Here is an 11,725-nt window from a genome sequence, read left to right as displayed (position 1 = left end):
CGATAAACCTCTCCCTGTCTGTCAAGGAGAGGGGTTCTCCTGGGTGGTGTCCAGGGCCACCAAGGAGCCCTTAGGCCTGGACTTCCCGGCACGTGGGCATTTTTCTCTCCAGAGAAGGTGGCGCCGGAGAGGCTTGCAGACGTAACCCAGCTGTCGCCCCTCAGCTTCCAGCCCCTCACCCTTGGCTCTCCTGCTGAGTTTGGACCAGGAGACCCCTTCCTGCTCTTCCTCGAGATGGTGCCTGGACCAAGTGCTTTCCTCTGTGGGAGACGGAGAGATGAAGGTCTCTGCCTCAGCCTATGAGGTGACAGGGCCTCGAGCCAGAAGTCAGTGCGTGGAAGGAAACCTCGTGCAGGGTCAGATTTCGTCTGGTAGAAATTGGGACGATGGGGGGGAGCCTGGACATGGGGGTGGAGGCGTTGTCGACAGCAAAGGCTTCAGGCGGGGCTAACCTCTGTCCACAGGCTGGACGAGGGAGGGCGTCACTGTGTGCCGAGCCCAAGCGATGGGTGAAGAAGGGTGTTCCCCGGGACACTGACGCAAAGAGCCACTGCGCCGGGAAAGAGGGTCAAGTGGGCTTGGGGAGAGGCAGACGCCATCGCCTGCTGGGACATCTGTCGTGTGTGGAGTGCATTAACGTCGGAAAGGTCTTACAGCGGAATAAGCAAAACCAGACAACGTTCACTCTGCCAGCGTTTCCCAAATGTGCTGGTCACGGCACCCTTGTTCGGGTCACACCACGGACATGCCGCGGGCGACACTGGAACTGAATCGAGGCTGGGGAAGGGACCGGCTGAGCGGGAGGGTGGCTCTGTGTGCCTTCGGCCGGATGGAGGGACGGGGTGGGGTGTGCAGAACACTCACTGAGCCTTGGGGGTCAGGGCTCTACCCTGCAGTCGAAGGCAGGAGTCTGTAGGGGCACCTTGGGGAAAAGGTGGGGCAGAGAGGGTAAAAAATTACAAAACCCTCAGGAAGTAATGCATATCTTGCTTGGGCAAGAGACATGGGGGAAACAGGGTCCCACTCTGTGAGGTCAAGAAAAAGGAGCCCATGGGGAGACTGAGAACCTGCTGAAAAAGATCTATTAGGATGACAGGTGTTCCCAGGGTGTGTGTTATTAGGATGAGGGGTGCTAATGATACACCTAAAATATGACTATGACTATTTACTGTATTATTACCATGAGTGGTGATACTAACGTTTATCTGAAGCTTTATTGTTTGCAAGGTTATTTAAATCTCCTTGGATCCACAGAAAAACTCTGTGAGATGAATGAAGGTCCTTAACGTTATTCACTCTTGGGATGAGATAAGTTGAGTAAGTTGCTGACATTCACTTAAGCAATAGATGCTGGAGCTTGGACACAAGCCCTGGGCTCAAAGTTTCTGGTCCTTTCTTTGGGAGGAGCCAGCAGTTCTGTGGCCCTCTGGCTGCCCTTCTTGGGGGACGACCAGCAGGAGGGGGCCAGGGCCCCGGGATCCCTTTGGGGGGGATCAGAGGAAAGCCTGCCAGGGTCCTTGGCGCTTGAGCTGCCATGTTGCCCAGAGCCAAAGGCACAGAGGTGGGAGGAGACTGTGCCCCGTAGAGGTTCCCCTAAAAGTTGGGGATGGCCAGGGTGCGAGGCCAGAAAGACAGTTCTTTTCCCTCACATTTACCTCTTTGGTCCCTGCTCAGCCAGAAGAAGCAGTGAACAGGGCTCCGACCTGTGTAGGGTTTTCTAGCTTTGGAGGAAAGGCACAAACATCTGCCCTAATTATATATCAGGCTTCTCCCAAAATTGGCAAGGCAGAGTGAAGAAGCCTGGATCCATTTTCAAGCTGTCTTATAGGGTTGTTCTGGGGTGCTGAGACCCTAAGGGGACGAGCTGATTCCAGGTATTCAGCCCCAGGGCCCTGAGCTGCAGGTGGACCCAGGGCAAAGGGAGGGGTCCACGTTTAATCCCACCCCAGCCTTGAGTCATGTGTGGATCTTGAAGCCAACGTGGGAAAGCTGTAGCTGCAAAGACCATCTGGAGATGATCCGAAGTCGTGAATCACCCGCAGGGAACAATAGGGCTGATCCACAGGCCACCTGGGGCATGTTCAGATGCTGTGAGTGAGGGATGGGGTTACAGAGCAGAGCGAGGGGCAAGCCTCAAGGCTCACGGGGGGAAGATCCAGAACACAGAGGGGCTGAAAGCAGAGCACGTCGGGACAATGGGAAGCAGCCCGGCGGGGGTGGGATTGCACTGAGAGGGGCTCAGCTGGAGGGGAGGGACCCAGAGCCGAGAAGTGCCTGGGGTGGGGAGACAGCTGAGTGTGCTCAGGAGGAGAGGACCAGCGAGGTGAGGCCTGTGGGCTGAGATGAGACAGAACGAGTGAGACAAGCAGGCCGAGGGCATGGTAGGGGCGATGGAGTGGGAGCCTCGGGGAGCCCCTCTTGGGCACCGTGCTGGTGGGCAGCACCCCTGGCCAGGGAAGGCTCATGGGTCACGGCCAAGGGGGCAACAGTTTGGCCTCCCGTCACCAGGAGCGATGGGACAAGGTGTCGTGAATGCATTTTCTGGAACACCCAGTCCACTTGATGTCAACCCGCACCCACTCCTCAGGCCAGAGAAGGAAAACTCTTGTGGGTGATTCCGAGGGTCCTGCCTGGGGAGCTCTGCACCCATCAGCTCCTGGGTCAGCCCACAACCTCCTGCTTATCAGCCCTGATGGCCCAACTTCTCCTCCGGGAAACCGTGCAGACCCCCTTCCAGCGGACACTCCCTTACGAGGGCATCCCTACTGTGTCTGTACCTTCTCAGCTGCCTTGCGTCCCATACCAGGCTCACCTGCCCCAAATCCCCTTCTGATTGTACCACCTGCCTGCCTGGAAACGAAAAGTGATCCACAAGGTGAAAATAAGGCAAAGTAGAGATGCGTGTCCTTTCAGTGTCATGCTGGAGCCTGATCCAAAGGCCCTTCCAAGGATGATTCAAAACCCATGCCTTTCCTGGGCTAACCCTTTGCTACAGATCAGGACCTGAATTCACTGAAGTTACTTGGAGATTTATGCCAGATAGTGATGCAAATTATTTCCGTCGGATAGAAAAGACAACCCCAAACAGTATGGCTATATGGACATAAACCAGTTTAGAAAACTCTAACCTGGTGTCTAATTCCACACGCTTTCTTCAGTGGCTGTAAATACTGTACTTCAAACACTCTTTAAATCAGCTCATCTGTTTGTTTCCTCATTAACGAGTTAAATAAATCTTTGACACAGGTGTATTCTGTTTTTATGCATTTGTGTTTCTAACATTTGGGAAATTTGACACTTTTAGAGATTGTTTCATAGAAAGGCCCAAATGGGCTTCCTTGTTGAAGCCCATTAAACTGTGTCGCCCCCAGAAGAGTGCCATGTTCTGCTTGGTCCCAGGCATGAGCTTTCCTGGGTCCCAAAGTCAGTCTCCAGGAGCAAGAGAACGCCATCTCTGGTGACTCTCTGGTTTTCTGGGGTTTCTTGGATTTTTGGTTTCACTGTTTCAAATTCTGATTCTATGTTTCTGCTTTTGTTTCTGGTCTGCATAACTTACAGTCTCTTTCCACTGCTGGTTCCAGTGAAACCAGCTTTTATCTTGGGTCACTAGTTGGCCTTGACATTCCCCTCATGCGTCAGGAAACTCTGGGTCTGGGCCACACTGTCTTCAAGACTGGTGGGTGTCTGACCACTCGGCTGGTCTCCACTGCACAGGCAGAGAGCACCTCGTGTATTTGTGGATTTGGTCTGTGCACAGCTGCTAAGTTAAGCCCCCTTGGTGAAAGCAGGGATTGGAAATCTGGCTTTATGGGCTGACCTCTTGGTGACCCAGTATGGTCTGTTGGGTTGGGTGGATGATGGGAGAATCTAGTTTGTTAATTTTTTGTTGTTTGTTTATCTATTAGGAATCAAATCGATTAAGAAAATATTTCACGCCCACTGGAAAGGAGAACGGCTCTTTGAGAACTGGACAGGTGAGTTTCACTATTTCTGTGTTTACCTTTGACCTGCAGCTCAGAGTATAGAACTACAGCTGCAAGTTCTCGGTGGGTCTGTACATCTGTCATTGAGAACAACCTCTGTCTCTCGTTGCGTTCGTGTGAAATATATTCTGGACAATATTATTAAATGTGAGGATATAAATTTGATGATGTATTTTCTAAAAGAAGTTCTATTCAGATTGGTTTATAGAGAATTGTGAACACTTACCTATATCTAATATTCCCTGAATTTCTAGAAAATAAAGAAACTGAACTTCTAGTACTTTAGATGTGCTGGTCTTTTAAGGAAAAAAAAAAAAGGCCCTCTTACAGAAACTGCTGGTTCAGAAATCTTTTAATTAAGAATCTCAGTTCACATAAGCAAGGTGAATTGTTAAATAAATCAAACTGGTTTAATAATTTTGGTTTAAAATCCAGCTGCATGACTTCTCCTCGATTTTATAAGCTTGGACTACAATACAAGGATACATTTTACTTAAAGATTTGGATTTGTTTTCTCATGAAGAGACTACTTATAATGTAAACTTCCTGAGATTTTTTGTTTTTTTTTTTTACTGGCTTCCTGGTCAGGAAACTAACATTACTGGTCAGGAAACTAACATTACTTCTATATAATGTTTAAGTTAAGAAAAGTATAAAATTACATGTTCAACTAATTTGAATTCTAGTTCTGACAATTTTTATATCAACTTTTAGTATATTCTATAGTGTGTCAGCTTAAAATATAATTCTCAAAATCCTTTGTTAACCTAAAACCTTGAATTAATATTAAATCAAGGTAATTAATGGACAGTTTTTGGATGCCTGAACAATTTTTTAAATAAGATAGACTGTTGAAACGCTGGTCCAACTGTAGTTTAGAATATACGGCCTCCTTTTAACCAGGATAAATTAGGCAAAGTAATTGTGCAACCAAGGTCATGCCTGGAATGTCACCATTAGAAATTTTTATTTTATCAGATATGTATGTACATATATCTACATAATTTCTATATAGATATATATAAAATTTTTTTAACAAGGAGCCTGTATTTTCATTTTGGACTGAGTTCTGCAAATTATATAATCAGTTCTGTATGTATTTGTGTGCATGTGCGTGTATGTATGTGTGTACATACACATATATGTATTCATATCTTTGCTTGTTATTGTTATATATAACAATATATATAAGCTGTTCCTTTGGGTTTTATTTATCAAACATGTTCATTTTCTACCATTTTATAAAAATGTGTTAGGATGTAGGTAGCTGTAGGGGATCCTAGTACGTGTGTTTGTGAGATTTGCGAATCTGCTGAAATACTTGTGTAGGACAGAGAATTTTCAATTACTTGCCTCTAAGTTTTCTCTCTGGTTCAAGTTATAGTTTATATGAATATATAATCAATATAATATGTTTATCTGAGACTGTATGAGGAATAATAATGGCAAAGAAACACAACTGTATGTGCAAAGTAATAAAATGTGTTTTTGCTCTTCAAGAGAGAAAGAGGATAGCTTTGTATTAAAGTGTCAGGTGGCTCCAGAATGTGGAGGAGTTTAGTAAAGGGTAGAATGCTAGTGGCTGCAGCATCTGTGGAAGGTGTGGGTGGAGGTGATTGATTTGCCTTGGATTATAATACCTGGAAATAACAAATCTAAAAAAGTGTAAGAGTGTGTTTGAATTTGCCAAAGTCTACTCAGTTCTCATGGGTTTATCCATAAGATAATTTTATTAAAAGTTCTGTGACTCCCTTCCTGGTGATAGACCCATGTAAAACTAGAATTTGGTTTCCTTTCTGTTAAAATGACTATAGGTCTTAGAATATTTTATCTGCTCATAATAAGCAGTAGCAAAAGATCTTTCATTACCTTTATCATAATTTTCCTAGGCAAGCGAGATGCCATATGTTAGGAATAACTTTTTGTTATTTTTGTTATTTGTGCTGACTTATATTTGTTATTTGTGCTGACTTTTATCTTGATTATTTTTAAAATTTCAAAGTTCCTCACATCTGAAAGAACTAAGATCCCTAACGGTTGTGTTATCTTCTCAGTGTATTTCGAAATATCATATTGGCATTTTGATTAATAAGTAGTCAAGCTAAAATCACATTTTTCCTAGGTAACTATGATCCTTTCAAAATCCCCTCTAATAACTTTAAAACTTAAATGAAAAACTAAATTTTGCCCCCCGCACTATTTAATATTTTTTAATTTCAAAATAGATTTTATACCTAAACTATATACGTTATTTCCCAGAAGGTCCCTGGGCAATTACAAAGATTCATTCTTTCATATTATTTACAGAGGGATGATAGAAATAATTGGGTTTGTTTGTATGTTGTCTATTTGGTAAATAGGTCAACACTATAACAAGAGCTACACAGGAAGATTGTCAAAAGAGAGCTCAGGTTGCCCAGGTTAATCTTTCACAGGTAGTATGTTATTAATATAAATATATTTCAGAGATTTGACATTTGACAGGAACTCCTGCAGGTCTGTCAGTACTCTCACTGCCTATAATACATCCCTCCGCTGAAGGTAGCCACGAACCAGAGGCCTGTGGACCAGTGAGGTTATTACACTTAGTAACTGTAATAAATTAACCATCACTATTCAGAGTTTTTCTCAACAGGTGGTTTTTGCTTTCCCCTCGTATTTGCCGGAATTTTCTATAATATCCAGGTTAGCAATTGGATCTTTAACAAAGGATAGTCTCAAAGCATTAGTGGAAAGGCTTATAGCAGGTACGCTAAACTATTGATACTTGGCAAAATACACTCATGCATACAGGTTTGGGAGTTTAATTAAGGTGGCATCACTTACACAACTCTGACAGCTTGTATCAGACAAGAGTCACGTTTCTCAGCTCTCTCCAGTCCAAAAGCAAATAACTTTGCAAAAGCAGCTTGCTGACCCATGAGCCAGTGGTACAAGAATTAGTTAAGGGAACTGAATGAACAGATGAAGGAAACTTAATTGTGTGGGTTTTTTTAAGGATTATTGAAACTGTTTTTAATATTTTATCATTTGATGTCTGTATGGGGGAACTCTTCTTTTTCGTGGTAAAATATACATAACAAAATTACCATGCTAACCATTTTAAGTGTACAATTCCAAGGCATCAAGTACATTCACAATGTTGTGCAACCATCACTACCATCCATCTTCAGAGCTTTTTCATCATCCCAGACAGACGTTCTGGACCCGTTAAACAATAACTGTTACCACCCCCATCCCAGCCACTGGCACCCACCATCCTACTTTCTGTGCTTGTGAATTTGACTACCCTAGGTGCCTCATATAAGTGGTATCATACAATCTTTGGACTTTTGTGACTGGCTTATTTCACTTAGCATAATGTCCTCAAGGTTTATTCATGCCGAAGCATGTGTCAGAATTTACTTCCTCTTTAAGACTGAATAATATTCCGTTGTATGGATAGGCCATGCTTTGTTTATCCATCCAACTGTCCGTGGACTTTTGGGTTGCTTCTTCCTTCAGGTTCAGAAGCCGTCTCTTTCCCCATCGTTCTGACAGTTTAGGCAGGCTTGTCTTTTCCATAATCTATGAAGGTTGTAGATTTCCTTTATCTGCCAGGGCCGGCTATACTGGGGTTTACATAGCTTGCACTAATTTCCAAGCTCACTCATCATCAGCTCAGAGAACGTTAGAGCTCAGTGCAAGGCCTGCCTACCCTCGGTTATAAAGAGAAGCTGAAGCTGAAAGAGAAGAGGTTTAGGCAGACATGATAGAAATACTGTAATTTATGTCTGGCCGTGTATTGACATACGATCTCTTCCTGTCCATGTATCTTTTTTCCATATGTTTGCATCTTAGACTGTAAGTTCCAAGGCTATAGGGACCATATGTATGATTTCTCTCCCTGCATCTTTACTGCTTCCCCAGAGGTGAACGCGTGTCGTGTAAGTACTTTTCGATGGGGATGAAACAAAGGAAGAAATGTTTCTGGAAGCAGACATTCTGGAAATTTCCAGAGAAATCTGTTCAGAGGTCAGAAGGTGACTATTCCTCTGTCTGAAACTGCTTTAAAGAACCCTCCCTCCCTGGGGAGATGATTCAGCTCACCCCTGCCTTTAAGCTCGGCCCAGATGCCTCCCTGAGGCTCTGCTTGGGGAAGTATTATCAGTGTCACTACCTAGGAAGATTTTTGCTTGGAGCAAAAATTTTTGTTACTTTTGGCAGATATAGCTAGAGAATGGCCAAGAAAGGATGTGACATGCAAATTCAGCAATTTAATTCTGAAAACCCCGTGGTTTCAAGGCTGTTCATTTCTTGTTAGAGCTTTGTTTTTCCTCTTTGCTCTTAACAAGTGGACTTCCAGGGGAATATTTCTTCTTACAAATTAAGGAAATTTTCAGAGCCAAATTTCAGGTCTTTCCTGATCTAAAATAAAAAACAATGAAAGGATAGTGGGCTTGGCTTTGAATAGTAGCCAGGGACACTACCCAAAAAGATGACTATTATCACACTTCCTAACAAAGCAATGCTATTTTTGAAAAATAAATTCTTTTGTTATTGAGGAAAATCTAACACTTCTATGGAACCTCTACTTGGAGGTTCTCGTAAACATAATTTTAACTTTTAGAGGAGATGGGAATGGCACAATGCAGGGAACAGATTTCTTTCTAAAGCAAATTTGGAACCAAAGCTAGGGATGCAGGTATTACGGTATTTGACCCCATCCTCCCTGAGTTCTCCTGGTGTAATGAACTTAACTCGGTTGTCCTTGACTCCTGGCTCCTTGTCACCAAGGGGAAAGTCACCGCTTGAGTCTCAGGTTCCTCTTTGGTGAGATGGGGTCATCACACCAAACTCACTGCAATGCTGGGAGGATCAATTAAATAGGAGGACAAGAATAGCTAATATTTTTTGAGAGCTTACTATGTGCCAGGCACCTATGTAAGGACTTAACAAATAAGTTAAGGACTTAACACATATTCTATCATTGAATCCTCACGACAACCTCCGATGCAGAAACTATTTTTCTTCACCATCTTACAGACCCCTATCTGTAAGACTGAAGCACAGAGAGGGCAAGTTACTCACTCAAGGTCTCACAGCTAGTAAGTGATGGAACCCATGGTCAAATCCCGGCCATCTAGCTTCAGGACTGTGTACCCAGACACTGGGCCATGTTCCATGCCCAGACTGCACGCGTGGACGTATCTAATACAATGTCAAATATAGAGAGTATTCAATTAATCTTAATTGGATCTGAACAATTCAAGCACAAACCTATCATTTCTATACAGTGCAGAGACCTCAGCAGCTAAATACCAGTCCTATTTGTTCCATGAACATAGTCGAAGAAAAATATCTTAATAAAAATATACATTATTAACAAAATGCCATGCTGTCACACCTGGGCTAAAATAAATTCACAAAAAACCTTCAAATGATAAAACTACCTCTTGGGCATCAGGTGGTGCTTCCTTCTGTTCGCTGGATCCCAACTTCTGTATCCCTTCTTCTCCTACCACACCTCCTAATGAACAGCACTTTCTCAGTAAAAAGCTGTCTTGGATGATATATGCATTTCTGAGTACCCGTTTGGCTATTTATAAATAGAGTTGACCTTTATTTATGTTCCACTTATCTTTGTCCCCTATGTACAGGACACCATGCCAGGTCGATCTTAAAAAGATAAGGAAGATAAGGCAGGTCCAACGGGAAGCTTAAATCTTAGTGATAGAGTTATAAGCCTATGCAGAGAATTTAATGTACTAGCTTATGGCTTCTTTGTAACCTATATAAGCTTACCTGCTCTGAGCTGCTCTGAGGTACCACGGGGTCGCCCTCAAAGAAAGAGTTTCTTCTGACTGCAGTCAAATCTCTTTGAGTTCCACTTCTTCTCCCTAAGGACACCACCAGCTCTTTTCTCTTGGGACTTTATGAAAAGATAACAAAAGGGATTGGTTAAGTTGAATCTGATCTGCCTTATAGTTAATGGAGAAGCTACTGCTATTTTTTCATCCGGTTGTTATCATCTACGATGTGCAGGGCCTTTCAGATACAATAAGAGCCAAACAGAGCTCCCGCCTTCAAGAAGCCTACAGTCTGGGGCAGGGATGCCCCAAGCCGTGACCCGGGAGCTCAATTTGGCCCTCCACCTGTGTTTGCAAATAAAGTTTTATTAGAACCAGCCACACCCATTCACTGAAGGATTATCCGTGGCTGCTTTTGCAGCCTTAACAGCAGTTAAGTAGTTGCAACAGAGACTTTAGGGCTCAAAAAACCTAAGATATTTCCTATCTGACCTTCCACAGAGGAAAAGTTGCCAATCCCTGGTCTAAGGGGAGAGTCCTATGAGAAGTGTTATATAACTGGCATATTACGTAACTTGTACATTAACCAAGTAGGATTATGATATGCAACCACAACACAATTGTGTTTTAAGATTTATTCAGTGGGAGAAGTTATTCTCCTGTTGCTGGATTAAAATTTGAGCTGTCTTGTGACTGTTTAAAAAATTTTTCTTAAATAATAAAATTCTGCCCATCATTTTAAGTTGTAAAATACAGTTCCCATTCTTGATGGCTAATCCCATGTAACAATAAAAGTGTCCAACATCATGCCAAGTTGCAATTCCTTTCCTGCTGGTGGCCTGCCTCTTGGGAAATGGTTTCTTCAGTCTTTGTCCCCCAGCTTTTGTCTTTCTGGGGCTGGTGCAGGCTCGCAGGGAGTGGGGAGTGTGGAGGACGGGTCATGGGAGTAAAGAGAGTTTTTACTTAACTGACACGGTCATGACATGGCTCTGGGCTTTCTGAAAGTTGGCAGCTGTTGAAAGCTCTTTATCTTGTGGGGCACTTTTGAGGGTTGTTTGGAGACCCTGTTTCTCGCCCCCCCAATGCCCACTCCAGAGATCTCGTACCTGGGTGGATCCTTCTCTGCTTTAGTTAAAGTTTGATAACTTGTCCTAAGCTGACATCGTTGGGCTGCTTTTGGTCTTGCCCACATCAGGTCCACGGAAAGCCTCTCATTCCATCTGTCCCAACAAACTCTGCACACGCAGGCTGATCCCAGAGCCTCCACCTCTGTTCTGATCTGCCCGTCAGCAGCTAGCTAGCCTGTCTTCTCACCCATTTAGATTTCTCAGTGGACAGTCAGACAACAGCCTAGCCTACTGTGTCACCCACCCCCAAATCCAGGGACACTCCTGAAGTCTCTGGGGAAAAGCTGGAGCCACCTGTTCTCTGCAGGTGATGGGGGCACATCCCCCCACCTTTCCTGCTTTGGGGGGAGGCCTCCTAGCACAGCTTTCTCCAAAGAAATTGTTCTCACATATCCTCCTTCTTCGAATCGACTTTTGACTTATTTTAGAGCCTCAAAGTGAGGGCTGGGACTTGAGAGTTTAACCAGTTTTTGGTTAATCCTTTTTACAAGTTCCCACTTGGAAACTGGTACTTATTGGATCTTGGTGAGTCAGTCAGAACTTCCAATTTCATATACTATACAGTTAGACTGAAGGTATTCTGACCAAGCAAGAAACAGGTAAATCAAGGTGAAGTTGGATCCAGAGCTGAGTCCGGTTTCTAAGATAAAGAAGAAGAGAAATGAGGGCACTGCATTTCCATACCTGTGAGATGAGGGCTGGAAGCGCTTTTATCTACATTCTAGAGGTCAGGGTGACTTCATTAGTACAGAAGACTTGCGAGTATACGTCCGAGGGAACTGGCACTCGGTTATCTCTTGAGGGCAGGATATTAAGGCAGAGTGGA

Source organism: Balaenoptera ricei, chromosome 2, assembly GCF_028023285.1.
Source record: "Balaenoptera ricei isolate mBalRic1 chromosome 2, mBalRic1.hap2, whole genome shotgun sequence".
NCBI classification, from domain to species: domain Eukaryota; kingdom Metazoa; phylum Chordata; class Mammalia; order Artiodactyla; family Balaenopteridae; genus Balaenoptera; species Balaenoptera ricei.
This window is presented reverse-complemented; position numbering follows the sequence as displayed.